This window comes from Arvicola amphibius, chromosome 5 (genome assembly GCF_903992535.2).
Source record: "Arvicola amphibius chromosome 5, mArvAmp1.2, whole genome shotgun sequence".
In the NCBI taxonomy this organism is placed as follows: domain Eukaryota; kingdom Metazoa; phylum Chordata; class Mammalia; order Rodentia; family Cricetidae; genus Arvicola; species Arvicola amphibius.
Genome location: NC_052051.1, coordinates 138,161,016 through 138,180,954, shown reverse-complemented (window position 1 = coordinate 138,180,954; position 19,939 = coordinate 138,161,016). Strand labels below are relative to the sequence as shown.

The following is a 19,939-nucleotide window of genomic DNA, read 5'->3' as shown; positions in this document are numbered from 1 at the left end:
TGTGTAATTATACATGTTCATTTCGAATCATATGTAGGCTCTTTTTATCATGAGCTGCCCCGAGTGTTAGAAAATGACTTTGTAACTTAACTTCTAAGGCCATGAAAGAAAAATCACATCTCATTTCTTGCATCTCCTATAAAAACTGCAGTCTTTGATGTTTAAAAATATTTAATACTAAGAAACATTTTCCGAACCTACACTGTTACATACATTTCCCCACTTCACGGCAATTTTCTGTTTTTAAAGACAGAAGGAATATTTATTAGAAATATTAACAGGTCCTAAAGCAGAAGAAAGACTGTATAAGCTTCATAGCACTAAAGAGAAGAAACATCAGTAGTCACTTCGTCTGGGTTTGAAAGGGCCGTCATTCTAGACGTCATCTTTAACAGCGTGATAACCCAGCTCTCTGTGCATTCACTGAAAAATCACCCTTCTTTACGTACTTAAGGGACACGAGGAGTAGGGGCACAGTGCAACTGCATCTAGAATCCTCTTCTGTAGTACTGGATGCTTGACTCTTCACACAGCAGTCTGGAATAGGAAACGACCTGCTCCCCTCCCCCACGGCGCAGCAGGAGCATGCTCCACAGCAATAGTTCAAAGGAAAGCTCCCTTCCGCGGTTGCACTGATTGTTCTGTCAGCTGACCTCTGCAGAAGGGAATTGCTAACTGCTGCCTCGCTCCTTAGCTGACAAATGAATGATCGCAGCTCCATCTATTTTCACTATGGCTGCCTCTAGCCCAGGTGCTCAGACAGAGAGCCCGGTGTGACATCTTAGATCAAGATGAATTGGCACAAACTCCTGATCCAAGATTGTTTTATACCATTTAATTTAGTTTCTTCCCCTGCTTGGATGAGCACAGCTCTGGTTATGGATTTCTATTCTAATGTACTGAAGCAGGCCCTGAAAGAAGCCGATGAAGCAGCTGCTAGAGCAAGGGACTGCAGGGATACTGATCAATAGGCAAGGCATTGACCCCAGCCGCTCAGCCTCGGCAGCACCAGGCCGGAGGGGGAGGGGCACAGCAGTACACATGGTCAGCTTCCAGGAGGAAATTAAACAAGGGGCACTCGGAGAGTTCCACTCTCACCCTGGCCCCCACCTTCCCTATGTTCCTTCTGTTTAATTGCCTCAATCTTAACTCCCACCCCTAGGGAAGGAATTAAGACTTTACACTAGTTCAATTTGGTACTTTTTATCAGTCACTTATGCATTTTATCCCTAAGCTAATAATAGTAAGTATTGTAACAGGTGCCCTCTGCTAAGTGGCCAAAATACAAAATTTTAGTTACATCACTTGGTGTAATTTGAGTTTGGCATGTACCTGGGCTCATAGTAACATTGTCACACTACTGGTGCTGAAATTTGATTATGATAAGCCCCCAGATGTAAAAAGATAGATCTTTGTAAACAAGAAAATAAAAGAAGAGACAGGAACTGATGACTGACGGCAGAAGGTGCCAGATGCACCCTGGGACTGAGCTAAAAATAACAGTGCGCCCTCATTTCCTTCCTCAGATTTGGGAATGTCTTTCCTTTATTGGCCTGACCTGGATTTTCTGGTAAAAAGAAATAATGTGCTAATTAGCTGCAAAACTGCCCTATAAGTAAAACTGTCAATCAATAGGGAGATTTGAAAATACTAAAAATAATTCTCTAAAAGTAAGTCTTCCTACAGTTTCATGAAAATCTGGTATTTTTTTTCCCACAGAGACATGGCTCCATTTCATCATGCTAACGGGTGACATAGAGATCCATTTTCTTGACAGGACGGTTGATCACCCTATCACAGTAAGAAAATTAATACCTTCAACTAGCTTGTACAGAAAATAGAAGGAACTGAATGGTGAGGGACATAAATGTCTTATATTGAAGTTGCGAACAGAAAGCACATTCTGCGTGAACATGATGCTTCCTTAGGACTGGGTTACTCTGAACACAACATGAGGTTTTGATTTTATTAAAACAACCATTTAATTCATAGGGTTTCTGAAAGTACATAATTGTCTTTAGACTTAGCATAATTGAGTTCAGATTTACAGGAAGAGGAATAAACACTTTGCTTACAGCTTAACTAGAGCACAGGTAAAATATTTGAGAAGTTTAAGCTATTAAAAGGGCTGTGAGATATTGATTGCTTCATTTAAAAAGCAGTCAGAGAGTGCAACTGAGAGGTCAAGATAAATTTAACAATTTGAAGCACTTTACTAAATAACTCTAAAGATCATGTTAATTGGCTTTGTGCAGTTCTGGGGTAAAATTAATTTTATCCTAGCTTACAATAAAAGGATTAAAAGACATATTAAGTTCTTCAGCTTTAACTGGAATAGGAATCAATGGATTTGTATTAAAGCTAAAGGCGGTTTTATGAGAGATGGACTACCAGCAGATACTTTATATCTGCAATTAGCCATATATTGATAGAAGGTTGTTATTGTATTAGGTATTAAAACCGTAGAGAAGGAGACACCACCAATTTACTACTCTGATAAAAATACTCTAAGAACTCTGTGGTTTGAGCAGAGAAAACTGTTTTTAAGTCATTGATCCTTTGTTTAGGACTGAACATCATAATGCTTTCTTAGTTGACTTTCATCTAAGTAAATTCTAGTTAAAACTAATGAACAATGTGTTTGAATTCAATGGGATTTCCCTTCAAATTATAAACAATATGCAAAACAAGCTGCACTTTGCAAACATACCACTTAGACTTTTTTTTTCCCACTTAGACTTTTAAAGCCAGTACATTAATACTGGGCACAGAACAGCAATTTTTTCAGAAAACTCTGGTACACAAAAGAGTCCAAATGATGCTCATACTAATATGAACATTTTATAAATCTGGTATGAATTAAAATGTACTCAAAAGCTCATTTTGGAAATTCAGAAATATCTATTTGTTTATTGTAGATAGATATTAATTTTTTTACTTTTAATAATGTCTTAGAATCACATGCATGAAAATGCGATATCTAACAAAGTGAAAATAATCTGCACTTAATAAGACTTATATCACTATATATCTTACCCAAAAAGATTGGTTTATAAAAAGACCATGAGTTATATGATCTATCCATGGCAGCTGATGAAATTATTTTAATTAATTTGGATTAAGCTAGGAACTATTTTCTATTCTAGTTCCTTCGGGCTTATTTTATTTGCAATAAAGTTTATCTTGCTAATAATAGGCTTTAATAGTTAAAAGAAAAATGGTAAACTTTTTACAATGTCTGTGTGATATTAGAACGGTCCTGGCATGCCGGCCAAGGCTCTATGGCTATGAATTCCCAGAGCCACAACAGAGTCCTGTTTTCTGACTAATGAAAGATTCTAAAAATTTCATTTTATCTACTTCTAGTTTCTCAAGCCTGAAGACATTTGAAAACGCTGTGTGACAATATTAGCAAATACTGACCATAAAAAGGATATAAAATGGTACACTGGGTGAACTTGACCTGAAAATGACGCATGGCAGTGAGTCTGCTATCAAGAGGCTTTCAAATCAGATTTCAAAAGGGTGGTCAAATGGTCTCCTGGATGTACTTTAATCAAAACCATCTTCCTCTTGACTGACTCATATCTTAACTGATGGATCTGGTGCCTAATGGAATATTAACAATTCATTTTTAATATATGCCCTTTCATCATCATTATATATTGCTAATCAAATTAACACTCTATATGTAGATACTCATATATGTGATTAAATCCCCACACATAAGTATATCATTCTTAGTGAGGTTTTCAAGATATTATGCCTGAGTGAGCCACAAATATATTTTTGAGATTTTAAACTGTGTAAGATCGCATTGTAGAATTACATGTCAAAACAATGAATCTAAGAAGACTTCACCATCTAAGCTATTTCTACCTAAGATTAAATAAATTTTTCTATATGTGTTTGCTGTTCTTAGGGTTCCTTAAGATGAACAAAATACAATGTCACAAAAAATGTCAAACTTCACAAGATGTAAAATGGAAATCTTCCAAATAGGCTTCTTAAAATCCTTAAAAGAAGCAAATATTTTAATATTAATTCACCTTTAAAACAACCTAGTTTTAAAGAAACTTACGATCATATTGTGCTAATTAAAATTTAGCTATCTAGTTTACCACTTCTTTCTTGAATATTTCAAAGTTGAATTTATTAAATAAAAAAAGCACTGGTCTATGACAACCCATGGTAAGAAAGGACTTAAAGAGTCCAGGTTACTAGTGCTGAATCTGGCTTCGGAGGCTTTTGTGGAGGATCTGAGGGACCTTAGATTGTACATGCTAAAATTTAGTCCCTTTTCTGAACCATGAGATTCAGTGAGAATATTACATGTTATCTTCATTTGCTAGAATAACTTAGAGTGCTCCAGATCATATAACACATCATAAATCAGTTACAGTAGGAAATATATTTTATGTGAATTATTCCAAGTCATGCGCAACTCATCCTGTGCAAATGAAGTAACCTACACATTTTGAAAATGTTCTACATCTTTTCACCCCATTCAGAAAAAGAAAAAAAACCTAAAAATCAGCTAATTTAAAATAGCTGTCACACAGCACTTGCATCTATTTTCAAACTTTCACGGTATTTTTAAGGAGGTACATGTACGGTGTGAGCAGCCTAGGAGAGCCTCCCATTGTGTTAGAAACAGTATAGTCATTTTGTTTTGTGACTTAGCTGTCAGTGTGCTTCTCACCTACTAGTGGGGTGGAGGGAATGTGCCCCTGCTCATAACGTGGCTTCTGCTTTTGTTGCAGCTGCTGCACCACTCCCCACTCAAAACAGAGTAAACAAACGTGCTATTAATTTGTATGCATGCACGATGGCCCCCTGCTGGAACACACTGGGTCCTGCAAATGCCTCTATCTCAGGCCACTCACTGATTAAGTCATTCTGAAGTAATGTCTCTGCAAAAACATGTGTATTATGTGAGTGCATTTAAAAATGCATGAAGGCATTTCCTGCCAACATCAGATCAAGGAAAAATACCTGACCATGTTAAAAAATTACTTTTAAACAATTAGCGTTATCGGTGTCCTGTGCTAATTATTCTGATAATTAGAAATCTTAAACCACTGTTGCCTACTGCAGTGGGTGCATGCCACGAGGCTCTACCCTAGAAAGCTTAACCACTGACAGCAATTTGCCTGCTTTTCCAGCAATTGAGGTCAATGTTTCACCTTCTTCACACAAGTACTAGTGCGTCGGTTTCTCTGATCTGTATTGTTCTACTTCGCCTTTACTAAGAAAACATCAAAAGGCTAATTGGCTTGTCTTTACTTTTACTGCAAACAGTCTCACTGTGAAAGACAGAATAAAACAAAAACAAATCATGAGGATTTAAAAACATCTTAAGTGACTATCATATCTAGATAATTAATTAAAAACTTATAGACAATAATCCCAGCAAATGTTCTATTTTCGATTGCACTTACTTTGCAAAATTAAATATATAAGCAAGATTCTTTGAAAGCTTATATTAGAAAAATTGTAACAATTCTTGTTGAAAAAAGAACTTTCAGAAACATGCTTATAAAAATTGTACATATTTGAAAGCAGCAAACCATTTGTACAGATAATCTTTTCTCATACTTGTAGCTCTAAAACCCCAACTCCTATAATGAGACTCAGTTAAAAACAGAGTAGCATAGAAAAGCTTTGTTACTGAACAAATACTGAAGAGATTTGAAAACAATTCCCTGGATGGTCAGGTGTCTACAGAGATTTTATACCTGTTCATTATAGCACAGTAAAATAAATGGTTACACCTGGATCATTTTTATTCATAAAATGACAAAGCACTTATTGGATTCACATAAAAATTACATCAGTGGCATAAAATTGAGACCAAATGGGACAAATGCTTTACATCACTAATGAAGTTAGCAAGGACATCTGTTTACATACGAAGTATTTGCAGTACTCTTTTTTAAAATTACTAGACTTTTATTTCCAATAATAAAACAACGATATGTGACTAGAAGGTGCTGCTTGTTAAAGGCTTGTGTGGAGGAAACTGGCATTTCCAAGGGACTTTCTGCTGCCTCTGCTTTGGGAAAGTCATCACAAACCTCCCTCTCTCTGCTGCCAGTGCTAGGCAGGGGGAGGAAACAGGAGTGAAGGAGAACACAGCCCTTGAAGTGTAAACTTGTGTAAACTAGGCCCTCAGCCTCTAGTGAAGACTTCACCCAGTGCACAACCAGAGAGACAGTGAGAGAGTTAGAAAAAGGTGATAAGCTTTAATATACAGTATAATTACTGAGAACTGAGTAAGAAATTCAAAGACAAAAAAAAAAAACCACTTAGGAGAGGTTAAATACAGAAAAGGGGGCTGTAAAAAATGCAGAAGTCAAAGCCAACTTGGGAAGTTTTGAAGAATCATGTTAATAAATAAGTAGAAATATAAACACTCAAGTTTACAGAAAAAGGCGAGCCAAAACGAACAGTGTCCACGCTCACAGTCCACAGCGTCACTGACAGAGTACTGACTAGCTGATCTTCATAACCACACAAGCTTAGAAAGCTATTCTCTCTTGAGCTAAAGGAACACGCATATCGGCAAGAGGTCAGTTCTCATTTTTATCACACATGTCTAAGGAGTTTCCAGCAGTATGAAGAACTGGGAAGTCTGACTCTAATACACAGTTACATAAAGCTTTCATTTCTAATCTTTTCATATGTGTGAGGTTTCATCATTCTCTACCTGCATATAGGGGAAAATGATGTGCTTATAAAATTATTGCATGTGGCTTTAATTTAAACTAACTTTTTAAATTGTTTTACACACTCTCATTTTAAGGCATTGCTAATTAGATTATCAAGTTAATTTCAGTTGTTATTTGGCATTGTTTTCAAGGACATTTTGTCCACAATTTTTCCTTTATTATCAACCTACATTATCAACTGGAAGCATGTATACACATTAAAACTGATTTTCTTCCACGCAGCTGTTCTACCTGATTTCCCTTTTTAACTCCATCTACAATCTGCAGCCTCTGGGCCTTGAAACTTTTCCCAGCTATTCCAAGTACATCTTAACTTGATGATGAGAGACACATGAGTCCTTAAAGTACTGTGACTACAGATGGGGAAATCTGTCATATATGAAATAAATACTAACAGAAAAGTTTAATGTCTCAACCTATATATGTATATAGTGAAAGAAGTACTCAGGTTGATAGACAAGATGCTAGTTTAAAAGCAATCTATTTCTGTTATTGGCTAAAATAAAAATTTATAAAAAATTCTTCTTGACTAGTTCAAGTCATCAGGTAACCTAGGAGTTAAAAAATAATAATAAAGAGCACTCAGATGATCTCTTATCTTAACGCTATGTGTACTGTTAAAACATATTCCCATATATTAAAAAACTGTAAAATACATAAGAAGTAATGTTAGGAAACACATACCAAAAATAGTTAAACTATTTTTACTGAACTAAGAAACTATTTGGAAAAAAAAAAAAAAAAACGAGTATCAAGTCAAGAGAAGATAAAAAGTACTGAGAATTCTTACGACTACCACAAAAGACCATGAGTATTAGCTCATCAATTCCCACACAAGGACTCAACACAGAGAAAAAGAATCCCAAGAAAGAAGTAAAGGTATAATTACAACTTCTCCAAATATAACTTATTTTTCTGTTAGCAAGAAAAAAGGTGATTTCTCTAACATTTTATCCAATGTTTTTGATTTTTACAAAATCAATAATAAACACTATTTTCTTATGTAAGAAATCTGATGAATAAAATTAATTCCCCATTTAAAAAGCCACTATCAAAGAAATTAAGTCTAGCTCTAATTTTTTACAATGGATCTAAACAAATTCTACCTGTATTTAAGGTATATCAAACACCCACTAATGTTGTATTTGTTGTGATAATATAATTAAAAGCACATCACAATTATATCTCAAACCCTTTAATAAAAAGATCAGTGCTATTACAATTTGTAAAGGAAAGGAAAGGGAAACTTAAGGAGGTTCAGTGTTTGAGTGATGTGGCGAGGGTATGAAGAGTGGGCATGATCCAGACTGATATCTAGACTCCTCACTGGCCTACATATCCGTGCACAGAATTAATATCCGAGCCCATGTGAATGGGTTCCAATGTTACTGGGTACTATCAACACTGTATAATTCTAATGTTCCTTAAATAATAAGTAAACAAAAATAGTGAGAAAAAACTTAAGATAAACTTTCATCAATTGTGCATAATAATGTTAATCTAAAAAATTGGGAAGGATGCTCTATCAAACATCTGAAGTAACTATAATGAATCTTATATGGAAATTCAAAGGGAATATTAAAACACACTAAAAATATAACAAAGTACTTAGCATAAACATCATTACCATCTACAAACCAATGTAAGTACTTTCACAGAAAGATACTCAACATGCCACCTACAGCATCATCAACTGCTACTGAACAAGGCCACTTATTTAAAAATATAATAAAGGCCACTAATTTAAAAATATAAATTTAAGTCTTTGTTACTTCTACATAAATCTTCCTGTCAATTAATGTTTGTTTGCTGTTAGAATACATCAAATGTTTCGCAAAGTCATACACTAAACTCCAAATACTGGAAATGATTCATAATCACTTCTGAAGTCCACAACGTAATGCGAAAGAATTGCTGCGAGTCAACATAAGGGTTAGGACAATCATTTTCTACTGCATAGCAACACTATTCTAAGCCGACAGTGTGTTTAAATCCACACCAATGAAATCAATATGGCACTCTTCTATTCAAGGTGAGACCAAATAAACCTGTCTGGAGCTTTGAGAAATAGGCTTTGCAGTATACTTTGAGTGCTAAATGCCTCTCAGTACAGAGATCTGTCATTAAATAATCATTAGCCATCATTCACTCTTCCTAAAAAGCTTAACATCTAAACTTGTTCAGCATCCTCTAAAGCATTAGTATAGACTAGCAAGTAAGCGCTCATCAGTATGTAGATGTTTCAGTCAGTCTCGCACTGTATCCTCTCATTAAAACACTGCCAAATATTAATACACACTTATTGTAGATTAGCATGCAAAGCTCACAAGTGATTGGTAAAGAGGACTTAATGTAATGACCAGTTTGGGGTAGAAACCAGACACAAATGCAAAGAGCTATAATCAAGTCGTCCCACATTGTTCTATACATACAAAACCAGTGTCTTTCCTATCATTCAGGATCAAATGCTATTTAGCCCCCAAAAGAAATCATGTAGAATTAGACCCATCTTAATAGGGAATCTATTGGTAGGTAATCTTGGCTTTGGTACTGAGTGTATTTTTCAACAATGCTTTCTTTATCAGTATAATTATCATCTCAATTTCAATAAATATTCCTCTCAGTTCCAGAATAAGTACTTTACCAGACCCATTATTATTTTAAATATTATGAAATTGAGAGAGAAAAATCAAGGTACACTATTTTCTATTACCTAGAAGGTTAAATATATAACACAGAATGGTCTTAATGTCTAATGGTGATTACCTAATGTTATTAGATCATTTAATGGTGAAAATAATTTTCTCATGGTATGACACTAATATCACTTTCAAGTTGACATTAATGAAAATATCATTTCACTGAGACATAATTTGTCCTTCATTTATATAGAATCATATAACCAGATACAGTTTCACAACTTATCATTTTCAATTTATTTAATATAGACTTCATAGACTTCATCATAAATGAGAGTCATGGCACTATCTGAGTAATAAGTGGATAAGATGTAATATTTTCCCGGGTATATTTTAGACACTAGATTCAAATAAAAGAGCTCATTTACTTTTCAGATGCTTCAAACCTCCAAGTTTATACTATAGACATAAAACTACTATTTGAAAATTTTCTAGTATTCTAATTATTAGTTTTTATCTATTATTCTCATTTTTCTCTGATATAATCATAATAAGAACCAAAATAAAGTTGCTAAAAAGTAAGTGGAGAATTACTTTGATAGCTTAGTAATTATACTACATTGTAATTAACAAAAAGTAAGTAGAGAATTACTTTGATAGCTTAGTAATTATACTACATTGTAATTAACAAAAGATTTATGATTCAAAAAAATTAAAGAAAAAAAATCCATTGTCAACCCAGATCATCGTTAGTGGCCCCTCGTCCTAGAATGGCATTAGTGGCAGCACTGAGGATTTTGGAATTCCATTAACACACTCAGAAGTATAAAATAGCCACACTTTTCTTTAGCAGATATACTGAACTGATCAAGGATTGAACTAACAACAAAGTACTAAACAAGTCATTATGAAAAGGAGAAACTTCTTTGGAACATTTGAAGAAACAGCAATACTAAAACAGACCCACACCGCAGGAGAGAACAATGAGCAGAGATGGCTATACACTGAGCTCCCAACTAGGCTGGGTGACAATATAAGGCCTTGTCTCTATAAATCAAAGTAAATTAAAGAATTGGTACTGGTAAACCTCACTTGGAGTCTTCCAACATCTCAGTAAAGTTGGATTTTTATGATTAGCAGCAGTGCTCACAACCGCTGCAAGGCCTGGTCACACAATTTGTATTCCTTTCAAATCCTGCACAGAAAATTCCTTACTTATCACAGACTCAAAACTTACACCACCTGTCCTAAATTTTAAGGAATATTTTATGAGTACACTTATTTTAAGTTATTCCAAGTGATAATGATTTTTAGCCTATTCTTTAAATATTATTAAAATCAGTGACGAGAATTTCATTTGCTCTCTTTAAAAATGTAACTGATTTTTATATATTGAACAACTACACTATAAAAAATAAACAAAAATGTTTTCAAAAGAATTCATGCCTTTATAAATATGTTAGATTAACTACAATTCAAATATTTATTGGTACAGACAACAACAGTGAATCTACCTTGGTGATTTTGTAAAACTGAAGTAACGTAAAAAAACAGATAGAAGCGCTTACCACAAGCTTAAATGTCAGAATTCATAGCATATCAAAAATCTCAAAACCTGAAATATGAATGTGACTTATAAAACATCTTCGATATTTGTTATATGAAGAACTTAATTTTTAAATGATTAAATTAGTATCTGATCAATTTAAAAATAGAAATACACATTCAATAAAAATACATTCAATAATCATGAAATATGCTTTATGTAAAGGTATTGAAAGTATACTGGAATCTAATGATCATTAGAGTATGTTACACCTGGGGCTACTAAGCATTTTTATCCTAGTTAAATGTTGAAATTGATCAAATTTAATGTTAGTAGAGGTAGCAATAGTATAATACTCATTTTTCTTAAAATGTTCTCAAAAATCCTCAACCCAAAGACTTTGCTATTTTCTAAAGTGGCCAATCAAAACTCCAGATGGTTCCTGAAAAATGCCACCAGAGGCGAGAAGCCAGAATCATATATATATTTTTAATGAAAGCACAAATAAGAAACAGAATTACGGCAGCCCCACATCTCACGGAAGCTCGATACTCGACTGCTCGGCTGCTGAGCAGCTCCAGAGAGAGTTAACCTGGTGTGATAAAAGACTCGACAAAGCAATTCTGACTGTGCAGCAATGCTAAGTTGTGGACTAATACACGAACAGGAGGCCCAATCACTGTCTTTCACCATGCACAATTTACACATGGCTTTATCAATAGCCTTAGTGCTGAATACAGAACACACTCTATTTGGCTTTCAGTCAATTAAGCTTTAAGCTGTCAGCAAACAAGACTTTTAAGTTAATTTTGAATCACCACGAATCAAGTTGAAGGTTGTAAAAGGGCGGCTCACACGCTGGCATGAAAAAAGGCAGTTTAATTGCCTCTGAATAGCTATTACATGCTGCAATTGGCCTATTGAATCTTAGATGATCTATTTATCAAAGTACAACTATCAAAGATTAGTAAAACGGCAAATAATATACCTTGCATAAGAATCTGTTATATTTACAATAGTATAAAGAATGAATATTTTAAAGAATGTTTAATTTTTAGTGTAAAAATTTTGAAAAATGGGAAACCATAAAAACAAAAGCTGGTAACAGATAAAAGAATAAAATATTTCTAGGAAAATTAATACATATTTTAAAAGATATTTTGTGCCATACAATATTTTAATGCAAAATGTAATGATTTAGAATACATGTGCTCCTTTATAAATGTTCAAGTTACAAATGTGTGAGAAATTAAAACGATAAAAAAAGAAATAAAAAAATTGAATTAGGTTGAAGATTTTAAAACATCTTAGTTTTGAATTTTTTATATCAAATACATGATTGTGGGGAAGCAAAGAACAAAGACATCATTTTAATACCTTTAAATGAAGATTAAGGATTTCTTAGGAGAATTAAAGGAATTTTTATATTTATAATACAGTACATCATCTCTTTTTAAGACTATGATTGGTTAAAAAGGTAATCAGCTTTTTTCCTGGAATTAGTCATTTCAATTTCATGTACTCTGGATTATTATTACAGGGATGCTCATGAGTGTTTGGTGTGTATATTGATTTTTTTTTATTTGAGGAGAGCAGTGAAGCATTAGGTCAGTGGAGGAGAAGGGGAATGGTTAGCTTTTGTAAACTGATGTAAACATAGATCAAATTTAGGGATGATAATTTTGTATTGGTGGAGACGAACTACTTCTTTTGTATATTGCGAGTGATTTTTACATGTTAATATCTCAACAGCTGAACTCCTAAACTGTGCACTCATGGTTACATAGGGAAATCATAGGGAGATTAATGTCCTCAAAGTACGAACGACTTTAAGAATTTGAACAGACAGGTTCGTCTTACTGAAGGAAGCCACCCTGTGTTCTGGTCAAGAGGGTGTGTTGCTTGGGAAGGAGCACCATCCTCATTGCAGGAACTGCAAGACTTAGGGGCTACGACTCACACTGTCTCATCCTCCCTTTCCCAAGCCATTAAAACATTGTGCTTGCATTTCTCTTCTCAAAATATAATCATTTACTAGTCGCTTATCAAAAAGCAATGCTACTAAAACAATAAAGAGGAAGGCATTAAAGCAGACAGTGCTTATCTGACCTGTAAAGGAAACACAGATGGGAGAAAGAAACTCAAAGTCAGAGCCAGAGTAGTCGGGGTCAGGTAGAAACTACATGGAGAAGAGGTATTCTTTTCATCACTAAGAAATGTTAATAAAGACATCTTTAACTGCAACGACCATAAACATTCATTGCCTATCTCCTCTTACATTTGTTCATCTATACATTTCACGGAGGGCACAAGGTGATGCCAACTTCACTCATACAGGCACATATAACAAAAGAGGAAATAAGGCAGATATTAGCCTCTCCCTTCCTGTACTGACTCAAGGAAAGAATGCACACATGGCATCAAAGACAAAACTATACAAATATAAATGACAATAGGAAAGCAGACTAGAAAACACAGCAGAAAACAACTTTAGATAGAGGGAGAAGATACAAATCCTGAGACATAATTGTTGAATGTGTTTCTGACTCTCACTGGTGGTAAGTGAAGGAGCCAAGGTATACACCTGATATTTTTAGTTTTCAATACTTTAAATTATTATCTTAAAGAACATATGAAAACTATTGCAACACTTTTGGAGCTTAAAGGTTTTATTGCTTCTGTTTCTATCACTGTGACAACTAAGAAATTAATTTAAGGAAGGAAGAATTGATTTGGGATCATAGTTTTCATCCATGACCACCTAGCCCCATTGCTAGGACCTGTGCTAAGGTAGAGCATCATGGCAATGGGATCGGATCATTCAGGGAGCAGTGAGAAAGAACTGGCCTGTGCTTCAGGGTCTCCTCCTCCTTCCACTTTTGCTTCATCCAGGCACTAAGCCTTTTGGATGGTGTCACCCATAAGTAAGCAGGTATTCTTTAGTTACTCTCCCCTATAGCACTAATAACTGGAAACACATTCAAAGATTACCCATAAACGTGTTCTACTAATCCCCTACATGCCTGGCTAATTTGATAAGAATAACTATCAGAAAAAAGTAACTCCAGCTTAAACTAACCAAAGGCAGAGATCAAGAAGAAGTAAAAGAGGAGCTTTGTGAATAGCAGATTAAGGAAACTGGCCTATAAACACAACAAAGACAGGTGAAGACTTCAAAACTACACAGTGATTATTAGAAAGATAAACTCAACAACTGTTCATTGGAGAGAATTGAGGCATAAAATTCAATAGCTTGGAGCAAGGGGAACAGCAGCAAAAATGGAGATGAGAGTTCATCAAAACCACTGTCTTGTGTTCATTACTTTATCTTATTTACTGGTGTGTACGTGTGTACACTCCCAGGCACTCAAACTTGGAAGCCAGAGGAAGATAAGAGATACATTCCTCCATTTTTCCAACTCATTTTTTTTTGTTTTTAAAAAGAGTCTCTCACTGACCTGAAGTTCCATGTTTTACCTACGTTTGCTGGCCAGCAAGCTCCCAGCATTTCCTTGTTTTTATCTCCTCCAGCCCCAAGGCTTACATGTAGTCATGCCTGTTTTTGTTTTGTTTTGTTCTTTTTGGGTTAGTTTTTGTTTGTTTTTGATATAAATGCTAAGGAATGGAACTCAATTTCTCATGTTTTTACAAGTGCTCTCACTCATTAGTCTATCTCCCCAGCCACTATGTCTGTGTTTAAAGCAAAAAACACCAAAAATGGAGAAGAATCAACCACACCGTTAAGGGTTCATAGCTGGGAAAATGAGTCATTGATAAAATGAAGATCGCATAAATATGACTGAATTTAAACACCCTTGGGACTCAGAAACTAAAAAGGCGGGGGAGAAGGGGAGTGAGGGCAGGCTCAGAGCAATGAGAGGAGGTAGGAATTTATTCCTGGCCAGATGAGAAGTCACGCCACAAGACAGGATAAATATACGCTGGACTGGAAAAGAGGGAAGAGAACTGTGAGGAAGAGGACTGGGAAGGCCTAATTGCATACCCCTCACCGAGGACAAAACGGAGGGAGGGAAGGCTGCACCTTTCTTCTGTCATCTGGCAAACCTGACAGCTTTACCACTGGGGAGATGGCTCAGCTGATAAAATGCTTGCTGGCCAAGCGTGAAGACCAGAGTTTGAACCCCAGAAGCCATGTGAAAGGCCAGGCTTAGAAGTGCATGCATGTAATCCTGGTGCTGGGGAGAAAGAGGTCAGTCAGCCTAGCCTAATGACCAAGCCCCATGGTCCAGTAAGAAGCCCTGTGTCTAAACACAACAGCTGCTCAAGGAACAACATCTGAGGTTGATCTGCAGGCACGCCTGCACAAGCGTACGCCCACCAACACGAACATAAATGTGCGCCCCATACACATACACACACAACACGGAGAAATGTCAAGTCTGTTCGCAGACTGCCCTTGTTCCCACACTGCTTAGTGTCCTTCCGAAGTAGGCACAGCCAGTTCTTGTGATTTGCTACTGCACATCTTTCCCCCGTCACATATCCTTTGAGCATAAGCTAGAGTACTGCAAGGTAAGCGTGGGCAGGCACACATGCACATACAGTTATGAGTATATATAAGATTTCACACAACCAGCACGTACATGTGTATATGTGTGTACGTGTGAGTGTGTGTAGAGCTAATGTTGCCAATATGTTCTGTGTTCTAAGTGAGAAACACTAAATCAGAAACCAATATTTAGTATTTCCCTCCCTCTATAGTATAAAAAACACAATAAACAAAAACAAAACTCACCACCACCACCACAAAAGGAGTCTTACAGGAAAATAATTACTTTGGAATTATATTGAGCCAATATAGAACTTAAGCATTATGGGCCACACGACCCATAGAATTTACATCTCATTTCTCTTGAGAGACTTGGTGCATTCTCACCAGCTCCCCAGTGCTACCTTCCACTAAGAGAGAGAAAACCAGACCTCTCCCACATGCTATAACAGACCTGCATCCCGAATGGGAAATCAACTGTATGTAGGAAGCGTACATTAGGTTAGCTGTGCTCGCAGATGAGGCTGATTTCCTATAAATATACTCATGGAGATGGGAGACAGGAGAGAAAACAGCATAAAGCTCATGCACCAGTCTGGTTTCCCTTAAAGAAATTTTATGAAGCTGTGAAAACTACTCAGTGCTCCCTTTCTGTAGCAGGTCAGAAGTCTAAAAATAGGAAAATAATCAAGATAGCCACACTATAACAAGTCTTTTACGTCAAAGGTATTTCATTCTTATTTGAATTCACGATGGGAGAAGTTACAGGCTCCCTAAAGTAAAAAGTTGAGGTAGCCCAAAGAGTCAAGACCACCTGGGAGTCAGAGCTCAGAAAGCTGGACATGCTGATGGCCCAGAGTCAGTCTGGGAACCTTAAGAACTGTTGGAGATAAATGTGGCCTTATCCCCCCCACCTCTACTTTCCTTAGAGGGGATTTTTCCTGAGAGTCCCTTGCTTCCTGGCTCACTCTGCCCAGAGTACTCCCTGGAGTTACAACAGTGACTTTCCTGACCGCTAAGGAAGGATAGGACAGGAATTAGTCACGAGCAGTTTACCCCACCCCCACGCCCTGCTCAAGACGCATTTACTTGCAAAGAATAGCACTGCTCCCAAAGTCATGCATTTCCAGAAGCAGGTGCACGGGAAGGCAGTGGTTTCCGCAAAACCTGTGATGAATTATTAATGTAACTGTACAATATATTATTGGGAGAACAAAGCTCTAAGAATAAGCAAGACATCTCTGAAGAGGAAAACAACAACAAAGAAAGAAAAACATGTTCTACAGAGTATGAACACTGATTGTAAGCTATAGTAATAAAAACAGCATAGTCAGTACTGCAAAAGAGATATATATATATAGAAATACAATAAAATAAGGAGAAAAACAAACAGCAATAAAACCAGAGTTCACGCACACACTCATTGAAAACAATGTATTTTTGTTTGTTTTTGCTGTGCAAGTAAAATGAATCTATCACATGCAAAATCAACTATGAGCAAATTACTAACTTCTCTGACTGTGGTCAAGCATTAACTTTTGAAGGAAAGTATTAATGATGGTATAAAGACTTTCTTGAGATCATAAAAGCACAAACCATGATAGGAGACATGATAAGATCACAACATAAAAGTTAAAGCTTCATTTCATAAAAAATACCTTAAAGAAAATTAAAATGCAAGGCACAGAGTGAAAGAAGCATTTAATGACTGATAAATTTCCAAATGTACAAAGATCTTTTGCAGTTTAAAATGACAAACACCACAATAGAGAAATTGAAAAAACACCCTACATACACACACACCAAAAACCCTAAAAGAATGTTTTGAACATGCCTTTCACAAAAGAAGACAGACACACATTCAAACTCTTATAGAGCTAAGAGTACACCAAGGTATCACTCCCTCCCCCATGAATTCATCAAGTTTTCTATCTGAAAAGAGTGTTTTGTTTTAAGACAGGACATAGCTATGTTGTTCCTGAGCTCATATTATTTTCCTGCCTCCACCTCCCCCCAAATGGATTTATGGTGCATGTCATTATGCCTACATAAACAGAAAACACTTTAAAATAGCACGTGAAACCACATAATCTCATACACTGTGTGCATAAGCTAAGCAACTCCAGTCTTAGGTATATAGTCAGAAGAAAAACTATTTAAGTATATAGATGATATGAGTAACATGTTCATAGCACTGAGATTTTTAATGTGGGGAAAATTCTAACAACGGAAATGCCTATTGCTAAAATAAAGAACAGACTGTAACTTATATAAATCGTTGTACTATACAGTTAAGTATAAAAATGAGCTCTGATAGATTATAAATGTTGTATCACCTTACAAAAATAAACAAGACTAATGAGGATATTGTTTAAACATACTTACAGATGACTACTGGAGAGAGAAAAAGCAACTGTGATCTTATTAAAATAAATGTTTTCCTGTGAAAATGACTGTCAATAACAGGAACCAAAGCTATAGCCAAGACCACTTCAATATCTATGGGAATAAGTCTATTTGTTCAGTTTTCTCAAATAAGCCAGGGGAGTGTCTGTCATCTCCTCAGGAAGCTGAAGCAGGGGGAATGCTTGAAAACAGGAGCTCAAGGGTGCATGTGATATTTCCAGATCCACTGTATTACAAATGGGGGAGAAGAGAGAAGAGAGAAAGGGGGAAAGTTCCTTAAACGAGAAAAAGGCATTATCTAATTTAAGCTATTTTTCTGAGTAACAGACAAGCAGAAAAAAATACCTATGTAGTATTTTGTTGTGGCTTAAAATATGCTAAACTTCAAAGGTGTATCAAGGGACCTTAACTGGTGACTATGAAAGTTACTGGAGAATCACTCCAAAGAATCCTAATTAAGAGTTATCTTTCCAGAGAAACTGAATAGTCATACATCCTGACATTTTCTATACTGTCACAGGGTTCGGGGACAACATCAAGTCTCAAGTTCAGAATTCTTCAACAAAGAGAATGCTACACCCCATATAAACCTGTCTGCTGAACAGTGGTGGGCCAAAGACACAGTTTAAGATACAGAGATGTCTGGGCCAGGGGAAACGGCTCAATGGTTACGAGAACATTCTTAACCAGGGTTAAGACTGCCAGCCTGGGAGTCTGGGTTTGACTCCCAGCCCTCACATCAGGCAGATCACTGTCTGCAACTCCACCCACAGGGCATTTCACACATCTGGATCTGACACCTCTGGATCCGACACCTCTGGATCCGACACATCTGGATCTGAAATCTCTGGGTCCAACACATCTGGATCTGACACACCTGGATCTGATGCATCAGGATCATACACACCTGGATCTGACACATCTGATCTGATACATCTGGATATGACAACCCTGGATCCAACACCTCTGGATCCTACACCTTTGGATCCGATACCTCGGTCTACAACAGGCATAAATGCTCATGTGCACACACCCAAGGGCAGACATGCACAATATATAATTAAAACTAATAAAATAAATTAAAAGAGAGATGAACAAATAAGTAGATAATTAGGGATATAATTAAGCTGTTAAGCTGGAGACAATCAAATGGTGAGAGGCTTGCTTGGGAGGGTGCTGTTGGGCCAGATGGGAAATTCTTTACATAGTGTTATATGAGTAGAAGACAGGTGGATGATAGAAGAAAGGAGAGGTTGAAAAGGAAGATTCCATGAAGAAAATTATGTAAACAATTATGCAAACAAAAAGAATGAAAAACTAACATATTTAGGTACTTAACAGGAAAGGGAAAAGGTTGAGAAAGGAAGCTACGGAGCATGAAAGAGTTATTTAATGATGGTCACGGAAACCACTCAAAGAAACATCTATGCCAAACTTTACGTCAAAGGCACAAAGGACTCGTTGACAGACCAAAGCACCAGAGTAAAGAACATGACTTCTGTCTTATTTGTGAAGATCCTTCTCACAGCAGAGAGGATTGGAAAGTGGTATGTCTCCATTGTTAACAGTGAGTAGCAAAGTTGTCGATGTGTATGGACTACAATAATGGACAGTAAGATTTAAGAGAGAAGACTGACTAGATTGTTAACTGGATTTGGGAGCAGTGAGGAAGCAGCAATAGGCCACAGACAATTCTTAGGTTTCTAACTTGAACAGATGGTGAATCAAAATATGTACCACAAGTCAAGGACATACGTCAAGGAAGTTGAATTTTCCCAATAACCCTGAATTGTTCATAAACAAATAAATGCTAAAGTAGTTGGAGTAAGAGCGTTAACAAGAGAAGAGAGCAGTGAGCAGACACTGAACAGACCTCGTGAGAAGAGTAAGGAATTCAAATCTAAGACTCCATGGGACTATCATTGGGACTGAAAAAAGAGTGGCATGATATGACAGGCATTTTAAAAAGATCACTGGGTGTAGAAGATGGTTCACTGGGAGACATGAGCAGAAATCAGGACGAGAAAACTGAAATCATTAGAAATGAAAGTGGTGTTAGGTAAGCTGATAACCATGGATTTAAAGAGAGATGGAAAAGAGGGCTTGG

General features: G+C 36.2%; 1 protein-coding gene across 1 annotated transcript in view; it reads right to left on the bottom strand.

Moving 5' to 3' along the window:
- The window catches only part of Wdr7 (WD repeat domain 7), a 279,897-nt gene that overhangs the window by 122,373 nt on the left and 137,585 nt on the right, over positions 1-19,939 (bottom strand). The gene's annotated exons all lie outside the window — the stretch shown is intronic.